Consider the following 11,640-nt stretch of genomic DNA (forward strand, 5'->3'; position numbering starts at 1 on the left):
GACGGTGGGAGGAGCCATGGAGGAGGGATGGCTGCCGACTCCAGGGGGCCGACCAACGGCGGCGGAGCAGGTGGAGGAGGAGCCCGATGCGGAGACGGAGAGCCAACGAGCCAGGGGGATGCCGAGGCTCAGGGGGGCCAGGGTGGAGCCGAGGGCTCTGGCGACTGAGGCAGAGGCGGAGATCCAGAGATCCGCGGCGGAGCCGGAGCGACTGAGGACCAAGGTGGAGCTGGCGGGAGGAAGGAGCCCAACGGAGACGGCTTGCTCCTCCGTGATTGGCACTGTCGCCGGCTCTCGCACCTGGTCTGACGTGTTGGGCTCAGTATCCGAGGCGATCCTTCTCTCAGCCGTGGGGCTTCGCTCCGGCTCGTGGATCGCGGTGAGAAATGGCTCTCCATCATCGGTGGGCTCAGGCTTATGCTCCGTACCGCGGGGAGATGGTGGGCTGGGCTCAGGGTCCTGAGTGGGGCTGGTGTCGTCGTCAGCGATGCCCACAGTCAGCTGGGACTTGCAGGACACCAGCGCTAAACTGGGGATAAGGAGCTTTTCCTGGGCTGAACGAAAAATCCGGAGTCCTTCCTGGGCTGAACTGGGGATCAGGAGACCTACCTGGGCTAAACTGAGAATTTCGAGGACTCTCCTCCTCGTTTTGACACTGAATTCCCTCCATATTCTGGCCCTTATGTCCCGCCATAGTCAGCCGCAGAGGGAGAAACTACAATCAACAGTCCACAGGGGTGTGACACCCAATGGACAAAACCAGTTGAAACATTCCTCATTTATTTTTTTGTGTTTCACAGAAAAAAATTAAGTTTGATTAAATTGTTTTGTCCAACCAACAGTAGATGGGAGTGTTGGAGAACACCATTTACTGTAGCGTATTTGCAAAATTACATTTTTGGTAAATCTGACCATTTTTAGCATGCTTTGTTTAGAGATTTGCACCCAAAAATCCAGTACATTTTTATCTAAACTAAATTTCAGCAAACTCTTTTCTAAAGATTTTAAGCTTAATCAAGACTTCTGACCCTAGCACTGGGAACATCTTACTGCTTGATTAAACAGCTTTGGTCAAACCATCATCCACAATTTCTATGAATATTAATAGGCCATTTGCCAGAACACTATCGATTAACTTCTGCATGTGAAGAAGTCTGACGCTGTGTAGAGCAAGACCACCAGTGGTTCTGTTTGAGCCTGTCAAAAGAAGTAGGGAGTTCAAGGTGTGATGTGGCCTCTTTAGACTGGCATATGTGGGTGTGTGTATGTTTTCGAGGATCTGTAGCAGGACTAAGAAACCATCTACAGGGAGAAAGGACAGAGGCGAAGGGAGGGTCCCCGCCGTGGATTTAGTGTTTGACAGTGGCAACCTGCTGAATTCTGACTGCTGGGCCTGGCAGCACAAACAGCATTCACCCCTCCACAGAGCAGGCTCCTAATCTGTTTTACACACACATACACGATGATTCAAACATGCACCAGACTTCAACCCTCATCCCTCATGTATTCATCAGAGTTTTAGCCAAAACAAATGAACAAAGCAAAGCGGCACTCAATGCACATATATTAAGCTGACAATCAGCCCAACAGCTCAAACAACTTATCCATCATCCTTAAGAACTCCCCGGTGAATATGTTAGCCTGGAGAAGGCAAAGAAATGTGTGTGCATCATGTGTCGAGGTGACTTCTGGGTAAACGCAGGACCCTTTAATGTAGCCTCGTGAGGTGAATGCGCTACAGATGTATTTGATGGGCTGATGTGAACGAGGCCGGGGTGTTGGATGGGGCTACTTTAGCGAGCTAAAACCCAGAGTGCACAGCTGGGGAGCAGCTGGGGCCAGTTGTACCGGAGACCGATGGCAGGGGTGCCCATTGCTCACAGTAACCAGAGAGTTTGGGAACAGATTAATAGATGCTCAAAGGTTAAGTAAACATAATCTGATAGAACTCTGGCTGCATTTAAAGCTGTTCGCTTTGCTTTACTGGCTCTTTCATCACTGTAACGCTGCACAACCCCAGTGCTCTTAACGCTCCTAATATTTGGAGAAGGATTTAAGGACAGAGGCCTGGCACAGCAACCAACATCAGGCAGTTCCAGAATATTCCACATTAGAGCCTTAAGTCAGGCCTGTTTGCCTAACCTAAGCTATTTCTTATCTAATAACACTACAGTAGCTGTGCTGACATCATCCACCCTGAACATACTACACTCAATCAAACTTTTCCACTGACATTTATGAAATGTTTGGCATTGGCAAAGCTGCATGACTTTCTTATTTCGAAAGAGTGTCAACTGTTTTTGCTCATACAATGAAAGTCAAAGGGGCCAAAAACAACACTGATTATCATTGTGTGGACAATAAAATACTGAAACATAATTAAAAATATCTTCTTTTGTCTTTATTTTTCACAAAAGAAAGTCATACAGTTTTGGAACATGAGGGTGAGTAAATAGCCCCTTCTGGATAATTACCGGTAAATTGCCGTAAAGAGATCATGTGTGAACAGGACCTTTTTAAAAAAAATACCGGTAAATTAGTTCCGGCAATTTACCGGTATGAAAAGTTGTAACATTACCAATAAATTGCAGGAATTCTGCTGTGTGTGAACGCAGAATGAAGATTACCGGTATGAGCACGTACGAGTTCAGAACGCGGTAACGTAAGATCTACTCTGGGTCAATCCAGAGCCATTGAAATTCAAAATTCAATGGTTCTGGGCCAATCATAACATTCTGACGCAGATGACGCATTTACTCCACGCTGTGCAGTTTGGTTTGAAGTCGTGTGTAATGCGATGTCTCTGGGCCAGAAGGACTGTGAGCGTTTGAAACAAAAATGAAAACATCAACAAAAACACTGACCGCTTAACATATACTCCTTCATGTTTACAAAACAACACCGGTAGGTGCAACCATTTAGAGGTCACTTCTGGTTAAAGATGTCACAGAATTTACCGGTAATTTGAAACCGATGTGTGAATGGTGCTTTACCGGAAAAAAGACGGAACGTTGTTGCCTGTGTGAACAGCACATTTGTGAATTTAATGGTAAAGTCATTCTGGTAATTTTACAGTAATTTAGTGGTATTACTGTGTGAAAGGGCTTAACGATTCAATTAACAAATTAATGAATATTTGGTGAATAAATTAATGAATATTAATTTATAGACACCACTAACCAGACAGAAATTTAAAAATTACTGATTTGGAATAAAATCTAGGCAGCAACTCAGCTGATATAAAGCACAAAACATTCAACTCACAAGTGAAAGGGCCAAAAAAAAAGAACAGGAAGCTGTGTGGAAGAGAGATTTAATATTAGCCCACAGATTTACTCTTCCTCCTGTGGACACACTGGGTCTCTCTTACACATTTGGCACAGTTTCCATCACAATCTAACTGTGAAATTCTGATGCACTGCAATGCATTGAATCATGATATATGTATTGCAAATGTATCAGTAGTTAGTGATATCCAGCCCTAGTTTTCACCAGTTACAAAAGAGAGATACAGCACCAGTGGCGGAGCTAGAGTTTTATACATGGGGTGGCCAGGGGGTGGCCAAGGCTAATTCAGGGGGTCCATATAGACCATGACAGAAAATCAATGTATAACTCCAACCTGGCATAAAAAAGCATGAATAAATCCTACGATTGCGGATTACTTCACATTACCCCGCATTAGCTATACATTCCTACCATAACTTCAAATGCTAGTCTATTGTAACTTATTTCTCTTACTTCTGTCACCTCATTAACCAGTGGTTGGAGCAGCCTGGAGTGAGAATTATTCAGGAATAATTAACTATTCAGGAATAATTAACAAGCCTGCGATTAAGTACACTACCAGTCAAAAGTTTTTGAAGTTGAACAGTAAAATGTTTAATGTTTTTTAAAGAATACTCTTCTCCTCACCAAGCCTGCATTTATTTGATCCAGAATACAGCAAAATCAGTAATATTGTGAAATATTTTTACTATTTAAAATAACTGCTTTCTTTTTGAATATACTTTAAAATGTAATTTATTCCTGTGATTTCAAAGCTGAATTTTTAGCATCATTACTCCAGTCACATGACCCTTCAGAAATCATTCTAATATTCTGATTTTCTGTTCAAAAAACATTTAGCATTATGTTGAAAACAGCAGAGTAGAATTTTTTCAGGTTTCTTTGATGAATAGAAAGTTCAGAAGAACAGCATTTATCTGAAATAGAAATCTTTTGTAACATTATAAATGTCTTTATCATCACTTTAGATCAATTTAAAGCATCCTTGATAAATGAAAGTATTAATTTCTATAATTTCTTTCCCCCCCCAAAAAAAAAATATATATATATACAGTATCTCACAGAAGTGAGTACACCCCTCACATTTTTGTAAATATTTTATTATATCTTTTCATGTGACAACACTGAAGAAATGACACTTTGCTACAATGTAAAGTAGTGAGTGTACAGCTTGTATAACAGTGTAAATTTGCTGTCCCCTCAAAATAACTCAACACACAGCCATTAATGTCTAAACCTCTGGCCACAAAAGTGAGTACACCCCTAAGTGAAAATGTCCAAATTGGGCTCATACCGGTAATGACCCTCTTGGGCATGGAGTTCACCAGAGCTTCACAGGTTGCCACTGGAGTCCTCTTCCACTCCTCCATGACAACATCACAGAGCTGGTGGATAGTAGAGACCTTGCGCTCCTCCACCTTCCGTTTGAGGATGCCCCACAGATGCTCAATAGGGTTTAGGTCTGGAGACATGCTTGGCCAATCCATCACCTTTACCCTCAGCTTCTTTAGCAAGGCAGTGGTCGTCTTGGAGGTGTGTTTGTGGTCGTTATCATGTTGGAATACTGCCCTGCGGCCCAGTCTCTGAAGGGAGGGGATCATGCTCTGCTTCAGTATGTCACAGTACATGTTGGCATTCATGGTTCCCTCAATGAAGTGTAGCTCCCCAGTGCTGGCAGCACTCATTCAGCCCCAGACCATGAAACTCCCACCACCATGCTTGAAAGTAGGCAAGACACACTTGTCTTTGTACTCCTCACCTGGTTGCCGCCACACACGCTTGACACCATCTGAACCAAATAAGTTTATCTTGGTCTCATCAGACCACAGGACATGCATGCAGACCAATTTGATGCAGTGTGCGGTGTATGGTCTGAGCACTGACAGGCTGACCCCCCACCCCTTCAACCTCTGCAGCAATGCTGGCAGCACTCATATGTCTATTTCCCAAACACAACCTCTGGATATGACGCTGAGCACGTGCACTCAACTTCTTTCTAAACTAAACTATACAGGGAACCCTCTTGTTAAGGTTAAAAGTAACAATCGATTTGTATACAAGTTCATATTAGACCATTTTTATAATAACGTTATATCTATAAATTTTTTATTAATTATAATAAAAAAGAGCAATTATGAGTAAATATATAAATGTAATTTTTGCAAAATTCTCTCTAGTGTACATTTTTCTCATTAGTTTATGGACACTGAATGGATTTTCTGCTGTTATGTGATTACCTTTGAATGTTTTCTAGCTGCTGTCTCTCTGCGGTTGAAACACTCATTGAGTGATTACACGAGACACTATACATTCAGTAAGTTGTACCGTATCTTTCAACATGGATCGGATGTTCATTCAATGTTTACTTCATGTTAATAAGAATGCACTCCTGCTTCGCTTGAACTGAGGCATCACGCCACTAAAAAGCTCCAAAACTGTTTTTATCGTTCGAAATTCTTAATAAAACTACCAGAAATTGAATGCTGAGACTTTGTTTCCTATTATCAAAAGTGACCTACTCTGTCTTGTCTGTCAGCTCGTTGTCTGTGTCCTCTCTGCTCTGCGATGTTTTTCACTCCGTAAGAAAATGAACGTGTGGTGCGAGAGTGCATATACGTTAGAGGCTGGAAATGGACGAGATGAAGCACCAAACGCGTCGCATCCTTGAGTTCGAGGCTAAAATAAATGCTTCGTTCGGTACGATTAAAAAAAGAAAATGAAATAGTAGCATATTAATTATTGGGGTGGCACCCATCTAGTGTACATTTTTCTCATTAGTTTATGGACACTGAATGGATTTTCTGCTGTTATGTGATTACCTTTGAATGTTTTCTAGCTGCTGTCTCTCTGCGGTTGAAACACTCATTGAGTGATTACACGAGACACTATACATTCAGTAAGTTGTACCGTATCTTTCAACATGGATCGGATGTTCATTCAATGTTTACTTCATGTTAATAAGAATGCACTCCTGCTTCGCTTGAACTGAGGCATCACGCCACTAAAAAGCTCCAAAACTGTTTTTATCGTTCGAAATTCTTAATAAAACTACCAGAAATTGAATGCTGAGACTTTGTTTCCTATTATCAAAAGTGACCTACTCTGTCTTGTCTGTCAGCTCGTTGTCTGTGTCCTCTCTGCTCTGCGATGTTTTTCACTCCGTAAGAAAATGAACGTGTGGTGCGAGAGTGCATATACGTTAGAGGCTGGAAATGGACGAGATGAAGCACCAAACGCGTCGCATCCTTGAGTTCGAGGCTAAAATAAATGCTTCGTTCGGTACGATTAAAAAAAGAAAATGAAATAGTAGCATATTAATTATTGGGGTGGCACCCAGGGTGGCTGATCAGATGTCAGGTGTGTCCAGTTGCACCCCTCTGGCTCCGCCACTGTACAGCACATGTTCTTAACATGTAAATGGCACAATGTTGGTGTGCTCTCAAGGATAGCATGAGCAGCAGGGTGAAGATTCCTACTGCTCTGATAAAAGGGCTCACTTTTTCTCCAGCAAATGGCCACATTTCTGAGACGTGCGGTCCACTTTAATTGGCCTTTTCTGCAAAGGTGGACTTTAATTACTTTGTTCCTGGATTAAAGGCCTCAGACTCTTCAGACAAGTGCTGGGTTATAACCTTTGCTGCTCTCTTTCTTTCTGTTTTTCTTTCTCTCACACTTTCTCCACACAGTCAGGTCAATGTATATGGGTAAAATGGGTCCAAAAACATTTGTTAGTCTCAAAGGAATCCCTAAATGTGATCTATCACATCTATCTTAAAGGTAACAGAAAGACACACACAGTTGATTAAGCCTTGAGATATAAATGTGCACTACCGTTTTGTATTCGGTATTCATATCTCTATATTTTTTACCAATAAAAATTGGAAGATCTACTGTATATATCTATTTATATTTGTGTGTGTGTGTGTGCATATACATATATATATATATATATATATACCTTGCTACGTGTACTGCGTTAGGCTAACCGAGACTTGTCATTTGCACTTACATATTTGTTGCTCTTTTGTTAGTTTTGATTGCTTCTATTGTCCACTATAATTCAATTACACTCAGTCCCTGGACAAAAACTACCTCCAATTCCTATTTCCCAAGTTCCAAAAGAAAAAAAGGAATTTATCAGAAAAACATTGCTGTCTGTTTCACAAGCATTAACACCCACACCAACAGTTTAAACAGAAATTAGAATAAATGGAAGGTCTGTCTGATAAATAGCCTTATTCCTTCTGAAATGCATAAAAGGTGTGTATGTGTATGTTTGTTTGTGTGTGTGTGTGTGTGTGTTTGCCCTCGTCCTTCAGAGCGGCATTGCGCTTCTCAACCTGTGAGGTCAGTACTGAGTGATAGACTAATCGATGTGTGGCCTAATCAGGCAGCTTAGCTCTAATACCCAGGACAGGTTCACATTATTATCATATCAGACTCCACATGTTTGGAGGTGACATGGAAAAGGAAAAAAGATTAAAGTCAATTTTACAGAAGGGCCTCACATCTTCTGTTATTCCGCCCAGTGCAGTATGACTTTTATCTGATGCCTAGCCAAAAAAGGGTGCTGAAAAACACATGCGGCATACCATAATGAACTCGCACTCTCGTTTGCAGTCGGTGCCATGCTGTGTGGAGTAATTCAGAAGCTGGAAGGCAGATGGCCCCAGCTGAGCGTGAAGCTTTTATGTGTTCAGACCCCAAAGCCACCTCCACACCACCACAGTCTAGCCCGTCCTACCCTTACTGAGCCCCTATCAAAGTTGTGTGTGTATGTGTATGTTTGTTTGTGTGTGTGTGTGTGTGTGTTTGCCCTCGTCCTTCAGAGCGGCATTGCGCTTCTCAACCTGTGAGGTCAGTACTGAGTGATAGACTAATCGATGTGTGGCCTAATCAGGCAGCTTAGCTCTAATACCCAGGACAGGTTCACATTATTATCATATCAGACTCCACATGTTTGGAGGTGACATGGAAAAGGCAAAAAGATTAAAGTCAATTTTACAGAAGGGCCTCACATCTTCTGTTATTCCGCCCAGTGCAGTATGACTTTTATCTGATGCCTAGCCAAAAAAGGGTGCTGAAAAACACATGCGGCATACCATAATGAACTCGCACTCTCGTTTGCAGTCGGTGCCATGCTGTGTGGAGTAATTCAGAAGCTGGAAGGCAGATGGCCCCAGCTGAGCGTGAAGCTTTTATGTGTTCAGACCCCAAAGCCACCTCCACACCACCACAGTCTAGCCCGTCCTACCCTTACTGAGCCCCTATCAAAGTTGTGTAACTCAGGCCAACACTTTTGGAGGACGGGTGGGGTGAGGGGCGCTCACGAATCATCTATAAACACCTTTACACAAACTGTTTACGGGCAGTAAATGATGCATTAAACAGAAAACAGGATGGCTGGTGGGTTTAAAGGGGCTGGGTTGGGTTAGGTAGTGAATGCTGGCTTCACACAACCATCAGTCTCTCAAAAGCGGTTGCTGCCCGCATATTTAAACAGAACCATTATTTTTTTTAAATACCAGAACCAAAAAAACATTCAGTTCAATTAGCAGTTCTTGCATGTGCATTCTTCTGTCAATGCAGTGAAATATTCTGGCAGAGTTCCTGCACTGTTTATTCAGTGGCATTACAGCACCACTAATGAATCTGCAACGCAAAACAGAGAGCGAGACCAGTGCAGTTGGGTTATAGAATTAATTACTTTAATGAGTCGGTTCTTTTCAGTAAATCAAAAACATACAGCACAACCAGTGTTTTTCGACTCCCAAATGAATGAATCTACTCAGTCTGTTCCTTTTAATTAATCACACACATACAGTGCAACCAGTGTAGGTTGACTCCTGAATGAATGACTCTATTAAGTCAGTTCTATTGAGTCAGTTCTTTTTAGTAGCACATCTTATGTCTTTATTACAAATATTTATTCATTCAAAATATGTATTCCTTAAATGCACTAAAAGAATACTTTATGGAACCTTTAATTAACAGTAATTGTTAAAAGGAACTGGAACCAGAATCATTTAATTCATCATGATTCCAATCCCACATCTTTGAGCTGTCAAGCAAACAGACACTGAGAGGCAACGTTGACTTGGTAAGTACAACTGCACTTCGAAATGCCAAAGATAACCTGGCACCAATTAAACTCTGGCCCTAAAAAGGCTGTGTGATGTTCAACCCTACAGGCAAATAGGGTGAGCTAGACATCAACCGAGCTCTTATCACAGTAGCAGCTCTGCACTGCGTCAAAGTAACAAATATTCACAAATATGCACAGCACTGTATTAAAGAGCTGATTTGGTTTTGTAATTAGTGTTGTCTCTATCAGGTCAAGCGTATTCAAATCACGTGAAGATTAAATCACTGCAGGGTCTTCAGAGTCAGTGTTTTTGGAAAGGGACGGGCGGGAAAGGGACGGGAGGGAGAGAAAACTTGGGCTAATAGCGAGAGAGACAGAGAAAAGCAGTCACTCTCAAGAGAACTCTGGTCCTATTGGAACAATCCAGCACAGAAACAGTCATTTCACTTTTCTGTCAAGTGTCATAGTTATAATTCACTGTTTCACAATTACTGTCAACTCACTGTACAGAGCAGAGCTTCTGCTAATGGAAAACTGAACTGAATAGACTCTCCAAACACAATGTTTTGATATCTTGATTATCTTTCTCATTATACTGCATGGCAAAGCCCAAGGTCTACATACAAAGAGGGTGAAATCAGCTGGCAGCGTGAAACTATGTCGAGTATATCATTAAAAATATACTCGCAATTACCTTTAAAAATCAAACACATGACACAGTGAGTTCTTACAAATAAATGAACAAAGCTATTTTTCTGGATGCAAGATGTACAGAACAGTTGAGATTCCTGTTAATAGCGGCCAGGAAAATGTAAGAGAAAACATTTTGAGTAAGACTGAGGTCATCCGTTCTTGGCCTTGAAAATAAATCAATCCCAAAATTGATTAAATGTTGCATTTGGAGACTCTTTGAGCCAGGCTAATCAGAAACTCGGCGCTGCTAGGACGTGTGAACGCTTGTTGAAACCACATACGTGTGGAGCTGCTGGGATATGCGAAGCCATCTCGTCTTGATCTTCCGCTGGAATTTGGAAATAGAATCTGGCCACCGCACTGTCGACACTTCCCGCTGCTCATTGCGTGTCAATCAATGGTGGGTGCGAGGGCGGCTTTTAGAGGGTCCCGAGGGTGACTGCTTAGAGCACGCTCAGTTTAACACGCCAACAGCAGGGTGGGAGTAAACAGAGAGGGATATAAACTGGGGTATAGACTTCATGATCAATTCTATTGATCAGTGAGATCCCTCTCCTTCAGCAGGCACGCTGAGCCCTCACAAAGTCTCTGTCTCGCCCTCTGCTGACTCCAAAGCATATGCAGACTGGAAACCTGCCCAGATCTGCAGCCCAGACACCTTCCTCTAGGAGGAGACAGAGAGGAGAATCACCCACCATCTACCAGGGAGTCAACTACCAGAAGTGAGTTTTATCTGGCCTACCTGAAACCCACAAATGGCATTCTAAAACAGTCATTGTGCACAATATAATGACCAAATATTGTGAACAGGGTTGGACCGAATGTAAAAGTTCTGAATTAATCACTGGAAATCCAAATGATCATCTAAATACTGGGGGTAAAGTGTCCCCCTCAATGTCTATGTTGATTATTGCCTTGAACATATAAACGCCAATGTGCAAGGTTCAAGCCCGGCTTATGTCACATATCAATCCCTGGGGATTGTCTATCCTCTCTAATAAAAGTGCAAAAAGGCCATAAAAACAACCCACTTCAGCATGGCAAAATACACTCTAACCACGATATATTCTTAGTCACTGACAGCATTCTGTGAAAAACGGATGGCGTGAAAAGAAAGAGAGTTTAACTGAAGCCTTTCCTGCCAGCTCCGAGTGTGTCCAGCGAGTAGAAGTCATCTTCAGCTCTGTGACAGCCACTGCCACTGATCCAATGGGACAAGCCAGGAGGGGCAGTTTGGGTCATCGTTCTCTGTCAAATAAGATTCACATATCCACAATGTGGGCTGGCACACCAAATGACCTCCCTGTTTACGAGACTGCTGGTGATAACACACATCATCTCATTAGTCACATACCGTCCCTGATCTGCCATGGCACCTCCACTTACAAATGGCAGCCAAGCGCTAAATTTACCCACGTTACGCTCACGCTCCAATCACAAAAGGGCTGCTGTCTTTTGGGCTTAAGAATACTATTTGGCATGGACGGACATGCCAGTATTATTGCCGTTCTGTCGTGCTTCAGGTGGAAATAGAGATAAATGCATGATCCATGCACCTCTCCACCAGCAAGATT

This window comes from Sinocyclocheilus anshuiensis, unplaced genomic scaffold, assembly GCF_001515605.1.
Source record: "Sinocyclocheilus anshuiensis isolate Anshui unplaced genomic scaffold, SAMN03320099.WGS_v1.1 scaffold256, whole genome shotgun sequence".
In the NCBI taxonomy this organism is placed as follows: Eukaryota; Metazoa; Chordata; class Actinopteri; order Cypriniformes; family Cyprinidae; genus Sinocyclocheilus; species Sinocyclocheilus anshuiensis.